The sequence below is a fragment of the Arachis ipaensis genome, chromosome B10 (assembly GCF_059453495.1).
Source record: "Arachis ipaensis isolate K30076 ecotype BB chromosome B10, ASM5945349v1, whole genome shotgun sequence".
NCBI classification, from domain to species: Eukaryota; Viridiplantae; Streptophyta; class Magnoliopsida; order Fabales; family Fabaceae; genus Arachis; species Arachis ipaensis.
In genome coordinates, this window is record NC_142435.1 from 122,673,954 (window position 1) to 122,693,303 (window position 19,350).

General features: G+C 36.4%; 1 non-coding gene across 1 annotated transcript; it reads left to right on the forward strand.

The window, feature by feature from the left end:
* Positions 1-9,095: 9,095 nt before the first annotated feature.
* On the forward strand, positions 9,096-9,199 carry LOC148581553 (small nucleolar RNA R71). The gene has a single exon (XR_015899120.1). It is a non-coding gene; the product is annotated as a small nucleolar RNA R71 (small nucleolar RNA).
* The last annotated feature ends 10,151 nt before the right edge of the window (positions 9,200-19,350 follow it).

Consider the following 19,350-nt stretch of genomic DNA (forward strand, 5'->3'; position numbering starts at 1 on the left):
CCTTTTACCCATAAATATTTTACCCTTAGATAGAATAAATTTGTCTCCTTCAAATACAAACTTAAACTCTTGTTAAGTAAAAGTACATAAACTAAATTCTTTCTAACTTCGAGTATATAATATACATCAATAAAAATAATTACTCTTCCAAAAGTGAATTCAAATTCCACCGTCCTTTTGCCCTTTACTTAAATAGTTGATACATTTTTCATGCATAGAATAGTCCAATTTTCTTCTTTAAATGTTTTAAAAGATCCCTATTCTTGTATACATGTTGAGTTGCACCAGATTTTATCCATTATAATCTAATGTCTTCAATTATGTTGATCTCAAAAATAATAACAATAAGATTATCTTTTGTTGCTATCATTCCTTTCTTTCTTCTTTTTCGAGAAGCAGCATTCTTTCTTAAAATGGCTTGATTTTTCATAATGAAAACAATTTTCTTTCTTTTTTATTTTTTCTAACATCACTATTATTACTTTCATGAGATTTAAAATCTCAACATCTTTTCTTCTTGGGCTTGTTGGACCTTCTATTCTCCATTATATGAAAATTAGCATGAGTACTTTATTCGTTAGTATCATCTTGTTTATGATACTCTTTTTTAAGATGAAAGTGATTACTTAATTACTTTGGAGAAATATCATCCTTTCTATGTTTTATAACTTTTTTGAATTCTTTTTATGATGGAAGGAGTTTGTCAATAATTGAAGAGACAATAATAATATCATCCATGTGCATGTTATGTTGCTTAAATTTATTTAAAATACGCTTAATTTCAAGTAGTTGTTCCATAACAGACCTACGATCAATCATCTTATAATTATTAAAATGATTGACGAGAAATTTCTTATTTATTGTGTTTTTGACCATATATTTTGCCTCTAATTTGTCCCATAGTTCTTTTGTGCTCCTAACATTCTGGTAAACATCAAATAATACACCAACTAAGCCATTGAGAATGTGTCTAGTGCATATATAGTCATCGTTGTCCCACTTTTGCCTTGTTCAAATTTTCATAATGGCCTCCCCTTCAACTTCTGGAAGTTTTGGTGTGGTATAAACATATGCCAATTTTAATGTTGTGAGAAGGAAATGCATCTGCTTTTGCCATCATATGAAATTTCCACTATCAAGCCTTTTTAACTTGACAAAATCTGAAGTTATTGATAGGAACTGATCGTCAGTCTAGAATTTATCAATGAGAATTGGGTTGCAAGTATAGTTTCAAACCGACAACTATCTCTCAATCAAAGTTTAATTTGGTTGTTACAAGCTCAACTCAACAAAAATTAACTGAGAGTATTGCTCCCGGGTCGTCCGCAAGGGAATGGATAATAGTGTGGATCAAAGTTGGTTAGAAATCTAGGGTTGAAAGGCATAAGTAAGAATTTAAACTAGCAAAGCTTAACATGCAAGAAACTTAAATCGCAAGAAATTAAATCAAGACAATTAAAGTAATACCCAAGTAAATAGCAATCTAACAAGACAATATATGAATCTAATTCTATTCTAGAACTAATTAAACAACTAAAATAACTAAAGTAAGAATTGAGTAATTAGAATTTGGATTTTCAAATATGAATTACAAAAGAATTCTTGGCTAAGGCATAGGAATTGAGATCACTATCCTTATCTAATAACCATATATTAACAATTGTAAAGGACCAATCCCATCAAGTCTACTTCTATGCTTGAAGTATGTCAAATAGGCTTTATCAACATCAATCCATATATCCCAACTTAGCTACTAATTAAATTAGTAGTAGACTAGTGTTAACGAGTATCGAATTGACTAACAAGGGTGCCAAAATCATTAATCCAATTAGACCCAATGACTCAAGGTTACTCAATCCCTTTTATCTAGGCCAAGAGTATAAGAAACTACTCCATAACTAATGAAAATATTTTGTCAAACACTTAATGTGCAATAGTTAGAGACATAGCTAATTTGTAAAATTAAATAGAAATTAAAGCTACCAACTAACAATTATTTACAATATCAATTCAACTAAAAATATAACACATAAAACCTTAATGTATTAATGAGAATTCAAAATTAACAAGATTCACAAAATGAGAAATAAGAGAAAACTAAAAAGAACACAATACTAACAAAGGAATTAAGTAAAATTAGAACTAGAAAAACTGAAATTAAGACAATAAAACTAGAATAACAAGCTCTAATTTAGAAATTAAAGCAAAAGACAATCAAAGAGCACTAAAACCTAGAGAGAAGTAAGAGTTTCTCTCTCTAGAAGAACTAAGAACCAAAAATTAGCTAAATTAAGTCCTAATGTGTGTATGCTTCCTTGTCCCCTTATCCCCTACAATTCTTGGCCTTTTCCCAGTCAGAATGGAGTTGATTTCGGCCCAAGAAAGGTCCAGAAATAGCTGGCACATGCAATTCTAATAAAATCACGCGCCACTTGTCACGCATACGTGTGAGCCACGCGTGCGTGCCGTTTGAACTCTGCACAGGTCACGCATATTGGTGCACGAAATTGTGATGTCCAGGCTCAAACAATCCCTGGCAACGTGAGCAACTTGGTGCTCTGATCTCAATATATAATTGTCACAACTTCGATACAACTAACCAGCAAGTGCACTGGGTCGTCCAAGTAATACCTTACGTGAGTAAGGGTCGAATCCCACGGAGATTGTTGGTATGAAGCAAGCTATGGTCACCTTGTAAATCTCAGTCAGGCAGATAGAAAGTGATAATGGTGTTTTCGAATATTATATAGTAAAATAGGGATAGAGATACTTATGTAAATCATTGGTAGGAATTTCAGATAAGCAAATGGAGATGCTTTTCGTTCCTCTGAACCTCTGCTTTCCTGCTATCTTCATCCAATCAGTCTTACTCCTTTCCATGGCTGGCTTTATGCAAGGGCATCACCGTTGTCAGTGGCTACATCCCCTCCTCTCAGTGAATAATATGCTCACGCACCCTGTCACGGCACGGCTATTCATCTGTCGGTTCCCGATCATGCTGGAATAGGATTCACCCTCCTTTTGCGTCTGTCACTAACGCCCAGCACTCGCGAGTTTGAAGCTCGTCACAGTCATTCAATCATTGAATCCTACTCAGAATACCACAGACAAGGTTTAGACCTTCCGGATTCTCTTGAATGCCGCCATCATTCTAGCTTATGCCACGAAGATTCTGGTTAGGAGATCTAAGAGATACTCATTCTAGCTTAATTCATGTAGAACAGAAGTGTTTGTCAGGCACGCGTTCATAAGGGGGAAGGATGATGAGCGTCACACATAATCATCACCTTCATCACGTTCTTGGGTGCGAATGGATATCTTAGAAGCGAAATAAGATGAATTGAATAGAAAACAGTAGTACTTTACATTAATCTTTGAGGAACAGCAGAGCTCCACACCTTAAACTATGGAGTGTAGAAACTCTACCGTTGAAAATACATAAGTGAAGGGTCCAGGCATGGCCGAGATGGCCAGCCCCCTAAACGAGATCACAGGATCAGAATACAATCCAGGATCCAAAGATGGTCAAAAAGACGTCTCATACAATAGTAAGAGGTCCTATTTATAATAAACTAGTCACTAGGGTTTACATGAGTGAGTAATTGATGCATAAATCCACTTCCTGGGCCCACTTGGTGTGTGTTTGGGCTGAGCTTAAGTGTAGCACGTGCAGAGGCCATTTGTGGAGTTGAACACCAGTTTCTGTGCCAGTTTGGGCGTTCAACTCTGGTTTTGGATCCTTTTCTGGTGCTGGACGCCAGATTTGGGCAGAAGGCTGGCGTTGAACGCCAGTTTATGTCGTCTATTCTTGGCCAAAGTATGGACTATTATATATTGCTGGAAATCCCTGGATGTCTACTTTCCAACGCAATTGGAAGCGCGCCATTTCGAGTTCTGTAGCTCCAGAAAATTCACTTTGAGTGCAGGGAGGTCAGAATCCAATAGCATCAGCAGTCCTTCTTCAACCTCTGAATCTGATTTCTGCTCAAGTCCCTCAATTTCAGCCAGAAAATACCTGAAATCACAGAAAAACACACAAACTCATAGTAAAGTCCAGAAATGTGAATTTAACATAAAAACTAATGAAAACATCCCTAAAAGTAACTAGATCCTACTAAAAACATAATAAAAACAATGTCAAAAAGCGTATAAATTATCCGCTCATCACAACACCAAACTTAAATTGTTGCTTGTCCCCAAGCAACTGAAAATCAAAATAGGATAAAAAGAAGAGAATATACTATAAATTCCAAACTATCAATGAAACATAGCTTCAATCAAATGAGCGGGACTTATAGCTTTTTGCCTCTTGAATAGTTTTGGCATCTCACTTTATCCATTGAGGTTCAGAATGATTGGCATCTATAGGAACTTCAGATTTCGAATAGTGTTATTGACTCTCCTAGTTCAGTATGATGATTCTTGAACACGGCTTCTTTATGAGTCTTGGTCGTGGCCCTAAGCACTTTGTTTTCCAGTATTACCACCGGATACATAAATGCCACAGACACATAATTGGGTGAACCTTTTCAGATTGTGACTCAGCTTTGCTAAAGTCCCCAATTAGAGGTGTCCAGGGTTCTTAAGCACACTCTTTGTTTTTACTTTGGACCTTGACTTTAACCGCTCAGTCTCAAGTTTTCACTTGACACCTACACGCCACAAGCACATGGTTAGGGACAGCTTGGTTTAGCCGCTTAGACCAGGATTTTATTCCTTTAGGCCCTCCTATCCACTGATGCTCAAAGCCTTGGGATCCCTTTTTTATTTGCCCTTGCCTTTTGGTTTTAAGGGTTATTGGCTTTTTCTGCTTGCTTTTTCTTTTTCTTTCTATTTTTTTTTATTTTTTTTTTCGCCCCCCCCTTTTTTTTTCTGCAAGCTTTGTTCTTTGCTGCTTTTTCTTGCTTCAAGAATCATTTTTATGATTTTTCAGATTATCAAATAACATGTCTCCTAGTCATCATTCTTTCAAGAGCCAACATATTTAACATTCTTAAACAACAACTTCAAAAGACATATGCATTGTTCAAGCATACATTCAGAAAACAAGAAGCATTGTCACCACATCAATATAATTAAACTAAGTTCAAGGATAAATTCGAAACTCATGTACTTCTTGTTCTTTTGAATTAAAACATTTTTCATTTAAGAGAGGTGATGGATTCATAGGACATTCATATCTTTAAGACAAAGTTACTAACTACTAATGATCATGTAATGAAGGCACAAACATAGATAAGCACGTAACATAGAAAACGAAAAACAGAGAAAGCAAGAACAAGGAATGAATCCACCTTAGTGATGGTGGCGTTTCCTTCTTGAGGAACCAATGATGTCCTTGAGCTCTTCTATGTCTCTTCCTTGTCTTTGTTGCTCCTCCCTCATTGCTTTTTGATCTTCTCTTATTTCATGGAGCATGATGGAGTGCTCTTGATGTTCCACCCTTAGTTGTCCCATATTGGAACTCAATTCTCCTAGGGAGGTGTTGATTTGCTCCCAATAGTTATGTGGAGGAAAGTGCATTTGAGGCATCTCAGGGATCTCATGGAAGTGAGCTTCTTGCGCCTCTTGAGTTCCATGACTGGGCTCTCTTGCTTGCTCCATCTTTTTCTTAGTGATGGGCTTGTCCTCTTTGATGAGGATATCTCCCTCTATGTCAATCCTAGCTGAATTGCATAGGTGGCAAATGAGGTGAGGAAAGGCTAACCTTGCCATGGTGGAGGACTTGTCAGCCACCTTGTAGAGTTCTTGAGGTATAATCTCATGAACTTCCACCTCTTCTCCAATCATGATGCTATGGATCATGATGGCCCGGTCTTATAGTAACTTCAGACCGGTTGCTAGTGGGAATGATTGAGCATTGAATAAACTCCAACCATCCTCTAGCTATAGGCTTGAGGTCCAATCTTCTTAGTTGAACCGGCTTGCCTTTGGAGTCAATCTTCCATTGAGCTCCTTCTACACATATGTCCATAAGGACTTGGTCCAACCTTTGATCAAAGTTGACTCTCCTTGTGTAGGGGCGTGCGTTCTCTTCCATGTATGGCAAGTTGAACGCCAACCTCACATTCTCCGGACTAAAATCTAAGTATTTCCCCCGAACCATTGTAACATAGTTCTTTGGATCCGGGTTCTTACTTTGATCATGGTTCTTGGTGATCTATGCATTGGCATAGAACTCTTGAACCATTAAGATGCCGACTTGTTGGATGGGATTTGTTAGAACTTCCCAACCTCTTCTTTGAATTTCATGTCGGATCTCCGGATACTCATTTCTTTTGAGTTTAAAAGGGACCTCAGGGATCACCTTTTTCTTGGCCACAACATCATAGAAGTGGTCTTGATGGGCTTTGGAGATGAACCTTTCCATCTCCCATGACTCGGATGTGGAAGCTTTTATCTTCCCTTTCCCTCTTCTAGAGGATTCTCCGGTCTTAGATGCCATCAATGGTAATGGAAAAACAAAAAGCTTATGCTTTTACCACACCAAACTTAGAATATTGCTCGCCCTCGAGCAATAAACAAAAGAATAGAAGAAGAAGAAGAAGAAATATGGAGAGGGAGAGGGAGATGTGGTTTCGGCCAAGAAGGGTATAGAGGGGTGTGTTGTGTGAATTTGATGAAGAATGGAGGTCTTTATATAGGGAAGGGAGGAGGGGTAAAGGTTCGGCCATATGGGTGGGTTTGGGTGGGAAATTGGTTTTGAATTTTGATGGTAGGTGGAGTTTATGAGGTAGGTTTATGGGGAAGAGGAGATGGATGTAAGTGGTGAAGGTTTAGTGGGGAAGAGAGATTGAGGTGATTGGTGAGGGGTTTTTAAGGAAGAGTGTTTATGGGGTTGTGTGAAAGAGAGTGGTGAGAAGAAGTGAGTGGAGGTAGGTGGGGATCCTGTGGGGTTCACAGGTCCTGAGATGATCCTGTGGGGTCCACAGATCCTGAGATGATCCTGTGGGGTCCACAGATCCTGAGGTGTCAAGGTATTTACATCCCTGCACCCATTAGGCATGTAAAAATGCCTTTGTACCCAACTCTGGGCGTTCAGCGCCAGGTTGGTGGCCATTTTGGGCGTTCAACGCCCATTTGTGTGCCATTTCTGGCGTTGAACGCCAGAACCATGCCTGTTCTGGCGTTCAGCGCCCAGAAGCTGCCCATTTTGGGCATTCAGCGCCAGAACCATGCTCTGTTCTGGCGCTGAACGCCAGACAGATGCTCCTCCAGGGTGTGATTTTTCTTCTGCTGTTTTTGATTCCGTTTTCAATTTTTCTATTTATTTTGTGACTCCACATGATCATGAACCTAAGAAAACATGAAAAATAATAAAAATAAGAATTAGATAAACATTGGGTTGCCTCCCAACAAGCGCTTCTTTAATGTCAATAGCTTGACAGTGGGCTCTCATGGAGCCTCACAGATGTGCAGAGCTTTGTTGAGACTCTCCAACACCAAACTTAGAGTTTGGATATGGGAGTTCAACACCAAACTTAGAGTTTGGTTGTGGCCTCCCAACACCAAACTTAGAGTTTGACTGTGGGGGCTCTGGTTGACTCTGCTTGGAGAGAAGCTTTTGCTGCTTCCTCTCCATGGTTGCAGAGGGAGATCCTTGAGTTTTGAATACAAGGGAGTTCTCATTCCATTGAAGGACTATTTCACCTCTGTCAACATCAATCACAGCTCTTGCTGTGGCCAGGAAAGGTCTTCCTAGGATGATGGATTCATCCTCTTTCTTTCCAGTATCCAGGACTATGAAATCAGTAGGTATGTAAAGGCCCTCAACCTTTACTCATACATCTTCTACTTGTCCATAAGCCTATTTTCTTGAGCTGTCTGCCATCTCTAGTGAGATTTTAGCAGCTTGCACCCCATAGATTCCCAGTTTCTCTATTATAGAGAGGGGCATGAGGTTTATCCCTGAACCAAGGTCACACAGAGCTTTAAAGATCATGGTGTCTATGGTGCAGGGTATTATGAACTTTCCAGGATCCTGTCTCTTCTGAGGCAATGTCAGTTGATCCAGATCACTTAGTTCATTGATGAACAAGGGAGGTTCAACTTCCCAAGTATCAATGCCAAACAATTTGGCATTCAGCTTCATGATTGCACCAAGAAACTTGGCAGTTTGCTCTTCAGTAACATCCTCATTCTCTTCAGAAGAGGAATACTCATCAGAGCTCATGAAGGGCATAAGGAGGTTCAATGGAATCTCTATGGTCTCTAGATGAGCCTCAGAGTCCTTTAGTTCCTCAGAGGGAAGCTCCTTATTGATCACTGGACGTCCCAGGAGGTCTTCCTCCTTGGGATTCACGTCCTCTCCTCTCCTCACAGGTTCGGCCATGGCGCTTATGTCAATGGCCTTGCACTCTCCTTTTGGATTCTCTTCTGTATTGCTTGGGAGAGTACTAGGAGGGATTTCAGTGATCCTTTTACTCAGCTGGCCCACTTGTGCTTCCAGATTTCTAATGGAAGACCTTGTTTCATTCATGAAACTTACAGTGGCCTTAGATAGATCAGAGACTAGATTTGCTAAATTAGAAGCATTTTGTTCAGAGTTCTCTGTCTGTTGCTGAGTTGATGATGGAAAAGGTTTATTATTGTTAAACCTGTTTCTTCCACCATTATTAAAGCCTTGTTGGGGCTTTTGATCCTTCCATGAGAAATTTGGATGATTTCTCCATGTTGAGTTATAGGTGTTTCCATAAGGTTCACCTAAGTAATTTACCTCTGCTATTGCAGGGTTCTCAGGATCATAGGCTTCTTCTTCAGAAGAAGCCTCTTGAGTACTGTTGGATGCAGCTTGCATTCCATGCAGACTCTGAGAAATCATATTGACTTGCTGAGTCAATATTTTATTCTGAGCCAATATGGCATTCAGAGTATCAACTTCAAGAACTCCCTTCTTCATAGGCGTCCCATTACTCACAGGATTCCTTTCAGAAGTGTACATGAACTGGTTATTAGCAACCATGTCAATGAGTTCTTGAGCTTCTGCAGGCGTTTTCTTTAGGTGAATGGATCCACCTGCAGAAGTGTCCAGTGACATCTTTGATAGCTCAGACAGACCATCAAAGAATATATCCAGGATGGTCCATTCTGAAAGTATGTCAGAAGGACACTTTTTGGTCAACTGTTTGTATCTTTCCCAAGCTTCATAGAGGGATTCACCTTCTTTCTGCCTGAAGGTTTGAACATCAGCTCTAAGCTTGCTCAGCTTTTGAGGAGGAAAGTACTTGGCTAAGAAAGCCGTGACTAGCTTATCCCAAGAGTTCAGGCTGTCTTTAGGTTGAGAATCCAACCATAATCTAGCTCTGTCTCTTACAGCAAAAGGGAAAAGCATGAGCCTATAGACTTCAGGATCTACTCCATTAGTCTTAACAGTATCACATATCTGCAAGAATTCAGTTAAGAACTGAAAAGGATCTTCAGATGGAAGTCCATGAAACTTGCAGTTCTGCTGCATCAGAGAAACTAATTGAGGTTTCAGCTCAAAGTTGTTTGCTCCAATGGCAGGAATGGAGATGCTTCTTCCATGTAGATTGGAATTAGGTGCAGTAAAGTCACCAAGCATCTTCCTTACATTATTATTATTTTCGGCTGCCATATTCTCTTCCTGTTCGAAAATTTCTGAAAGGTTATCTCTGGATTGTTGTATTTTAGCTTCTCTTAATTTTCTCTTCAGAGTCCTTTCCGGTTCTGGATCTGCTTCCACAAGAATGTTCTTATCCTTGCTCCTGCTCATATGACAAAGAAGAAGGCACAGAAAAATAATAATAATAATGGAGATCCTTTATACCACAGTATAGGGATTCTTGTGTGAGTGGAAGAAGAGGGGGAGACAAAGAATGTAATATAATGGAAGAAACACAACTATAGATGGAAGAGATGTGAGATGAGATGTTAGGATATGAATGAATAAATAGAATAGGATGGGGGAGGTATAATTTTCGAAAATTATTTTGAAAAAGAGTTAGTGATTTTTGAAAAATGGTTTTTGAAAAATGTTAGATATTTTCGAAAAATTTTTAAAATTTAAAAATAAAAATAATTAGTTAATAAAAAAGAAATTTTTGAAAAAGAGGGGAGATATTTTCGAAAATTAGAGAGAGAGAGAGTTAGTTAGGTAGTTTTGAAAAAGTTAAGAAACAAACAAAAAGTTAGTTAGTTAGTTGAAACAATTTTTGAAAAGATAAGAAGTTAGGAAGTTAGAAAAGATATTTTGAAAAGATATTTTTGAAAAAGATAAGATAAGAAGATATTTTTGAAAAGATATGATTGAAATTAGTTTTGAAAAATATTTGATTTTTAAAATCACAATTAATGACTTGATTCATAAGAAATCACAAGATATGATTCTAGAACTTAAAGTTTGAATCTTTCTTAACAAGCAAGTAACAAACTTCAAATTTTTGAATCAAACATTAATTGATTATGTTATTTTCGAAAATTTGATATAAAAATAAGAAAAATATTTTTGAAAAATATTTTTTTTAATTTTCGAAAATAACTAAGAATTTTGAAAAAGATTTGATTTTCGAAAAAGATTTTGAAAAAGATAAGATTTTCAAATTGAAAATTTGATTTGACTCATAAGAAACAACTTGATTTTTAAAAATTTTTGAAAAAGTCAACTCAAATTTTCGAATTTGATGAGAGAAAAAGGGAAAGATATTTTTTTTTATTTTTGAAATTTTTATGAAAAACATGAAAATTATGCAATGCATGAAATTTTTTAGATCAAAACAATGAATGCATGCAAGAATGCTATGAATGTCAAGATGAACACCAAGAACACTATGAATGTCAAGATGAACATCATAGACACAATTTTGAAAAAAATTTTAATGCAAAGAAAACATGCAAGACACCAAACTTAGAATTCTTTAATGCTTAGGCACTAAGAATTCAAGAATGCATATGATAAACATGAAAAGACACATAACAAAAAATCATCAAGATCATACAAGAAGACTTACCAAGAACAACTTGAAGATCATGAAGAACACTATGAATGCATGATATTTTCGAAAAATGCAAGATGCATATGCAAGTGACACCAAACTTATAATGTGACTCAAGATTCAAACAAGAAACAGAAAATATTTTTGATTTTTATGATTTTCTAATTTTTTTGGATTTTTATTTTATATTTTTCGAAAATTATATGAAAAAGAAAAATAAGGATTCCAAAATTTTTAATATGAATTCCAGGAATCTTGCATTCTTAGTCTAAAGCTTCAGTCCAGGAATTAGACATGGCTCACTAGCCAGCCAAGCTTTCAAAGAAGGCTCCAGTCCAAAACACTAGACATGGCCAATGGCCAGCCAAGCTTCAGCATTTAACATCAGAGTATATTGATCTTGATAGCAAATTGCTGCTCATCATTTACCAAGTATGTAACTTACCTCTGATGGTTTGGAAGCCTCAGTCCAAAAGAATTTAGACATGGCTTTACAGCCAGCCAGGCTTCACATGCTTCATGAAACACTAGAATTCATTCTTAAAAATTCTGAAGAAAATTTTTGAAAACATTTTTTTCGAAAACAAAAGAAGAGTTTTTGAAAAATTTTTGAAAACTTTTTGAAAAGAAAACGAAAAGAAAGTTACCCAATCTGAGCAACAAGATGTACCGTCAGTTGTCCAAACTCGAACAATCCCCGGCAACGGCGCAAAAACTTGGTGCACGAAATTGTGATGTCCAGGCTCAAACAATCCCCAACAACGTGAGCAACTTGGTGCTCTGATCTCAATATATAATTGTCACAACTTCGATACAACTAACCAGCAAGTGCACTGGGTCGTCCAAGTAATACCTTACGTGAGTAAGGGTCGAATCCCACGGAGATTGTTGGTATGAAGCAAGCTATGGTCACCTTGTAAATCTCAGTCAGGCAGATAGAAAGTGATAATGGTGTTTTCGAATATTATATAGTAAAATAGGGATAGAGATACTTATGTAAATCATTGGTAGGAATTTCAGATAAGCGAATGGAGATGCTTTTCGTTCCTCTGAACCTCTGCTTTCCTGCTATCTTCATCCAATCAGTCTTACTCCTTTCCATGGCTGGCTTTATGCAAGGGCATCACCGTTGTCAGTGGCTACATCCCCTCCTCTCAGTGAATAATATGCTCACGCACCCTGTCACGGCACGGCTATTCATCTGTCGGTTCCCGATCATGCTGGAATAGGATTCACCTCCTTTTGCGTCTGTCACTAACGCCCAGCACTCGCGAGTTTGAAGCTCGTCACAGTCATTCAATCATTGAATCCTACTCAGAATACCACAGACAAGGTTTAGACCTTCCGGATTCTCTTGAATGCCGCCATCATTCTAGCTTACGCCACGAAGATTCTGGTTAGGAGATCTAAGAGATACTCATTCTAGCTTAATTCATGTAGAACAGAAGTGTTTGTCAGGCACGCGTTCATAAGGGGGAAGGATGATGAGCGTCACACATAATCATCACCTTCATCACGTTCTTGGGTGCGAATGGATATCTTAGAAGCGAAATAAGATGAATTGAATAGAAAATAGTAGTACTTTGCATTAATCTTTGAGGAACAGCAGAGCTCCACACCTTAATCTATGGAGTGTAGAAACTCTACCGTTGAAAATACATAAGTGAAGGGTCCAGGCATGGCCGAGATGGCCAGCCCCCTAAACGAGATCACAGGATCAGAATACAATCCAGGATCCAAAGATGGTCAAAAAGACGTCTCATACAATAGTAAGAGGTCCTATTTATAATAAACTAGTCACTAGGGTTTACATGAGTGAGTAATTGATGCATAAATCCACTTCCTGGGCCCACTTGGTGTGTGTTTGGGCTGAGCTTAAGTGTAGCACGTGCAGAGGCCATTTGTGAAGTTGAACGCCAGTTTCTGTGCCAGTTTGGGCGTTCAACTCTGGTTTTGGATCCTTTTCTGGCGCTGGACGCCAGATTTGGGCAGAAGGCTGGCGTTGAACGCCAGTTTATGTCGTCTATTCTTGGCCAAAGTATAGACTATTATATATTGTTGGAAAGCCCTGGATGTCTACTTTCCAACGCAATTGGAAGCGCGCCATTTCAAGTTCTGTAGCTCCAGAAAATCCACTTTGAGTGCAGGGAGGTCAGAATCCAACAGCATCAGCAGTCCTTCTTCAACCTCTGAATCTGATTTCTGCTCAAGTCCCTCAATTTCAGCCAGAAAATACCTGAAATCACAGAAAAACACACAAACTCATAGTAAAGTCCAGAAATGTGAATTTAACATAAAAACTAATGAAAACATCCCTAAAAGTAACTAGATCCTACTAAAAACATACTAAAAACAATGTCAAAAAGCGTATAAATTATCCGCTCATCACATATGCAGAAGGTCATGCGTACGCGTGAGCACCAGATTCTCAAAACTTCAACCCTTCAAGTTCCTTTCGCTTTTGCATGCTTTCATTCCATCCTCTAAGCCATTCTTGACCTATAGATCCTGAAATCACTTAGTAAACGCATCACGACATCGAATGGTAATAGAAGAGGATTAAAAATTAGTATCTTTAAGGTCTTGGAAGCATATTTTTAACTATAAAGCATAATTGGGAGGAAATCATGAAAGCATGCAATTTTAGTGGATAAATGTAAGAAAAGTTGATGAAATCCGCCAAATTCAACACAAGATAGACTCTGAAATTGGGATTTATCAGTTATCACTTTAATTGATGCAGTGATCATTTTTGTTTGTTTTATGGTGAATAATTAAGTCTAAAGATTGTGAAATCTTTAGTTGGAATACTTGACAGGGTGTTTGGAAATCTTTGAAATTCAATTCCAGTGCTTGAAACAAAAATAATTAAATTAGTTTAGATGGAATTCAATTCAATTCCTTTATTTTTTCTCAAAATCAATTCCAACCCAAATAGGTCCGATTTGGAATTTCATTCCATTGCAATTTCACTTAAAACTTAAAGTGTCTAAAATGTCCTTATAATCTAATTGCTTCTTCTTAACTTTTCTTGCTCACTTTCTCTCAATGCATTCCACCTTTCAACACATACTCTGTCTTCTCTCACCCCTTTAATTCCTTATTTTTTCCCTTTCCTTCAACTTACTTAATACAATATATACCTTTTTTGAAATGTCTACTATGTAGATCTAAAAAAATATACACATGTATAGATTTTAAGTGTTTAACTTAAATTAATGACACCAAGAGTTTGCTAATACGTTCGAACATTTCAAGTGAAGTTGTGTCAATCATGACACTAGCAAAAAGTAGCATAATTTTGTTCCATTTAAATAACATAAATTAGTTGCTATAATTTACTATTAATTACTAGCCTTTTTTTTACTTGCTATGTCATTAGACCACTCAACAAGTTGGTTCTTGATAGTTTATGTTTGTTTTTTTGTTGTTGGTTTGTCATTAGAATCAACTATGAAGAACTATTTAATTTTTTTAATTAATAATAATATTTTTTAAATAAAATATTTTTAGATGTATTTTAATTATTTCATATTATTTGATAAATAAATATATTATTTAAATATGATGCTATATTAATAAAGGATAAAGCTATCTATTATAAAATTTTAATTCATTTGATAAACATTCCAAATACTGAAATTCAATTCAATTTTACAATTTTATTAATTCATTTCAAATAGTAGAATTCAATTCAATTCTATACCATTAAAATTTTTCAAACATGCTTTGGGAGATGAGAACAATGGATTTTTTTCTGAAATAAAAAAAAATTTCCCGAAATCCGATTTTTGAACTTTAATTTTCCAAATACGATTTTTTTTGGCATTTAGGGCAAGTTCGCCGCACCCACCAGCGAACTTTATAATTCTCTATCATTTATATAGAGTTCGCCTGACCCCACCGAACTTCTATATTTTTATAAAGTTCTCTTTATCCCCAGCGAACTTCACTACGTATCTTCATAAATATCAGATTGGGTGAGAAGAAAAGTTGAAAAGTTAACCATGACAACCATTATCATTGTCTCCAGAGTACATAGGAGTACACAAGAGTACACAAGAATAAGTTGTATTTTTTTGGGAAATACTAATTTTTTTAAATTTATAGTTTACAGAATGATAGTTAAACCTTACACCAAATGATAGTTTACAGAATGATATTCTTATTCTTGCTTCTACGCACAAAGAAAGTGTTAAGATAGTGATGCAGATTTTGCAATCCACAAAAACACCCGACAAGTGCACCGGGTCGAATCAAGTAATAACCTCAGGTGAGTGAGGGTCGATCCCACAAGGATTAACGGATTAAGCAAGTAGAATTAATCGATTAATCTATTCAGACTAGCAAATTAAGGTTTTAAAAGCTTTTGAAAATAAACAACAATTAAACAGAGTAAACAGAGAAGCAAACAGTGAGTATGAAGTAATGTATAATTGAGAAAGCTAAGGTTTCAGAGATGTTAGTCATCCGAATTAATGCTTTTCACTTTCTATTCTAATCATGCAACGATTCTTTTATGGCAAATCATTAGTAATTAAATTCCAACCCCTTGGTAATTTAATTTCTATTTAACCTAATTAAATGCCAATTCCTTAGTCACTTAATCAAAAAAGAGTTTAAGAATGTCCACTGATTTATAAAACCACACAATTCATAAGAATTTAACCTAGTTGATTTATGTTACTTATCAATCTAGTTTCAAAACTTGAGAATTATGAATCGATTTTTAAGCTTAATTCAATTAATCACTTTCCCAAGAGATTAAGAAAATTCAAGTAAGAGAAGAATTGTTTTCCAACATATTCAAACCCTTTGAGATGAAGAACAAAAACCATTTCTTAAAGAGGAATCAATTGCATCAATTAGAAATAAAAAACTTATTGCATTAATCCATAGAACTAACAGAGCGCCTAACCTTAACCGAGGAGAGAGAATTAGAAACTCATGCTTGTTCTCAAAATCCTTAATAAAATAAAACTGCAAAGTGTCGAAGAAGATAAGAGGTTAGAACCCTCTTCCCTTATATACTAACCCTAAAAGATCAAAATCAATATTCAAACTTTTGAATCAAATTCAAAATCAAAATAGAATCAAATCTTTTCCTAATTATTTTCCACCGAGATCTCTTTCTTGATTGCTTGTGATCTTTAATAACTGTCCTTATTAATGAGCTTGTGACTGATCCTTCAAAGGGTTGAGAAATTGAAGGATAGAGAAGATTTTGGTTTAAGATTCTGGAAGAAGAAGTAAGGCCCACATAGTGCGTGGCTTGTATCACATTATACGTGATATGAAAAACTGGTCCTAGAATGTCTTCTTTGGGCTCACGTACAACATGAAGTAGGCTCCATTGTACGTGAGCCAATTCCCTTCAGTTCGGCTTGTTGCTTGCCCTAGCATCTTACGTGGAAAATTCCACGTATGACGTGAAATCCAACTTGTGCGTACACACCGGTGTGTGCGTACACACACTCGCCAAAACTTCCCTTGTTGTGCGTATGTAGACCTGTGTGCGTACGCACATCTTCTGCGTGGTACGTGAAATTGCCTGCGTATTACGTGAAATGGCTAATGATTGCTATTTGTGTGTACGCATGAGTGTGTGCGTATGCACAAGTCCCTTTTCTTCTTTCACGTAGTACACCATATTGTTCACGCATAATGCCAAGGTCCCTTTTTGCTTTCTAGGAACTTTCTATTTCATGGGGCTTTCTATATGCATGATCCTTTTGTTCCAGGGAGCTTTCTGCTTCCATTTTCCATTCTATTTCTTTGTGTTTTCCTTTTGAAGCTTCCTATAATCAATCAACTTCAACTAATTAAAGTAATATTCATTCTAACCTTAAATTTATTGATTATTTAACAGAAATTATTAATAAATCAGTTGAAATAGAAGAAAAAATACTAAAGATGCGCACACATCAGATAGATAGATTGATCAAAAATAATAAAATGAGAAAAATTTTATAGACACTAAGTACATGCAACATGCAACAATATACTCATGAATAAAAATATTATTTAAGAAGATATAACTATTTAATGAATTACAATCTTTTAATAAGTTACAACTTTTGAATAAGTCACAACTCAATGAAGAGATGTAACCTTTCAAACATAGCTTTTCACATATTTTTTTAAATATATCTCACACATTTTACTATGATTAATATTCTGTTAATTAGGAATTAAAAATCGAAAAAACAAACCGAACTAAATACAATTTAGTTTAGTTCGGTTCGATTTGGTTGTTGTAAAAATAACAAACCGGTTGATGCTATGTAAAAACTTAAATAGATTGATTCGGTTGGTTTTTAGTCCAAAACTGAACTAAATCGAACCAATAACACCCATAAAGGCATCCCAAGTATGTTTTAGTGAGTAAGGAACAAGGAAATGGATGTAACAAATCAACAAATTAACGTACTTGAAGATACATGTGTGATCCCCTGTTAATGTTTTCCTTTCCCAAAAAAAAAACATCATGATTAAAATTCTTGCTGCTCAAATGGTGCCATGAATAGGAGCAGCGTTACAGTCTTGTATCCCAACTTGACTCGAGGAAACCTCTCGATACAAATGCATTTCCTAAGAATTATAATTAGGTCATAAGATACTCAATACATATCATATATATCCTGCTAAATACTGCATAAATTTGGTAAAAATCATTTTCATATTTAACTCAATACACGGCAAAATACAAGATGAAACATCTATTTTAAGATGAGATATTTTTACTTAATCTTTGCAGGTATCACCCACATTTGATTTGTGGATTAATGGATTATTGTTGACTGAAAATCTCCATCAAGAAAATGACTCCCACTCAACCCAATCTAATTACCATTTAACTGAAAATATAACTTTATCTGTTAGCTATAGACCGATCCAAATTTACCTATTCATCTGTTAGCTATAGATCAGCCCAAGTTTACCTATTGTGATCTATTAGCTATAAGTCGACCCAAATTTACTTATGATCCGTTAGCTATAGCTTGACCCGAATTTTACCTATAAATCGGAATTTGAATAAAATAAATAAAATATGCTTATTTAGTAACACAGATTCTCGAATATAATAGAATTATTCAAAAAATATTCACAGGTGGTTATCCAAATATCAGGGCCACAAAGTAACCGTAATATAAGGTAACAACTTTATAAAAAGGAGAAACCCTAAGGGGAAAAGGTATGTCTTTTACTTTGAATTGCAATATACTCATCTCACTCTCTTTCTGACTTGAGCGTTGGAGTGCCTCTACAGGTGCCAACTGTTGCCGTTCTTGGAAAGCTGACGTATACCTCATCTAGCCCAGACGGAAGTGAATTCAACCTTGAATCGGACGAGCTATACCTCTCTCGAGGCTAACCCCACCACCATCTCTTATGCCATATTTTTGCCTCTTTTTTGTAGGTCATGACCTATGGTAGAAAAGCAAAGCAACCCTCCTCCTTCCCCTACTCAAGCAAGCTTCTGGCTATCAATGAGTTGTTACGGGAAGAAGTCCAATGCACAGCCGAAATATTAAACCAGAAACAAAATGATCGATGTGACGAGGAGGAAGAGAAAAATTCTGTCGATGATGACGACCATATCGCGGAAACCAAAGCCGTGGTGATAGTCACCCAAAACCATCAGTAAAAAGAACCAATTCCTTCTCAAAGGAAATTATGAGCTTCCAAATTCCCAGAAACTTCACTCTACAATGATCCTAACATCCACGTCACTAAATTCTACTCAATGATATTCATGAACGATACATCTGACCTAATACTTTGTCTTACATTTCTGACTTTCTTAGATGGTGCTGCTTAATCTGGTTTGCTAGTTTACCTACAGGTTCTATATCGAGCTTCAATGAGCTGGCCAACCTTTTTGTCAACAACTTCGCAGCTTCGAAGATCTATGTGCATGGCTCGAACTATCTTAGTAGCATACGGCAAGGGCAACATGAGAGTCTTAAGGACTATATGACAATATTCACCAAAGTGGCCATAGAGATCCCAAACCTCAACCCAGATGTTCACCTACATGCGTTGAAAAGTGGACTTTATCATGAAAAATTCCAGGAGACAATAACAGTGATAAAACCAAAGATACTAGCCGAGTTTCGAGAGAAGGCAACAAGCCAAATAGAGATAGAAGAGCTCCGACAAGTTCGAAGAGCAGAAAAACCAACTCTTAGTCGAGAAGATTAAAAACGAAGCAAACATCACAACAATAAAAAAGACCATGCAGAAAAGCTAAGGTCATTGGACAAGGCACACCCTACACTTTCAACTATGGAGCTTTCACATTCATAGCACATCATTTTATTTTTTTTATCTCATTATTATTATTATGATCATTATCATTATTGTTTCGCTCACTTTCTCAACAAAGCAAAACCCA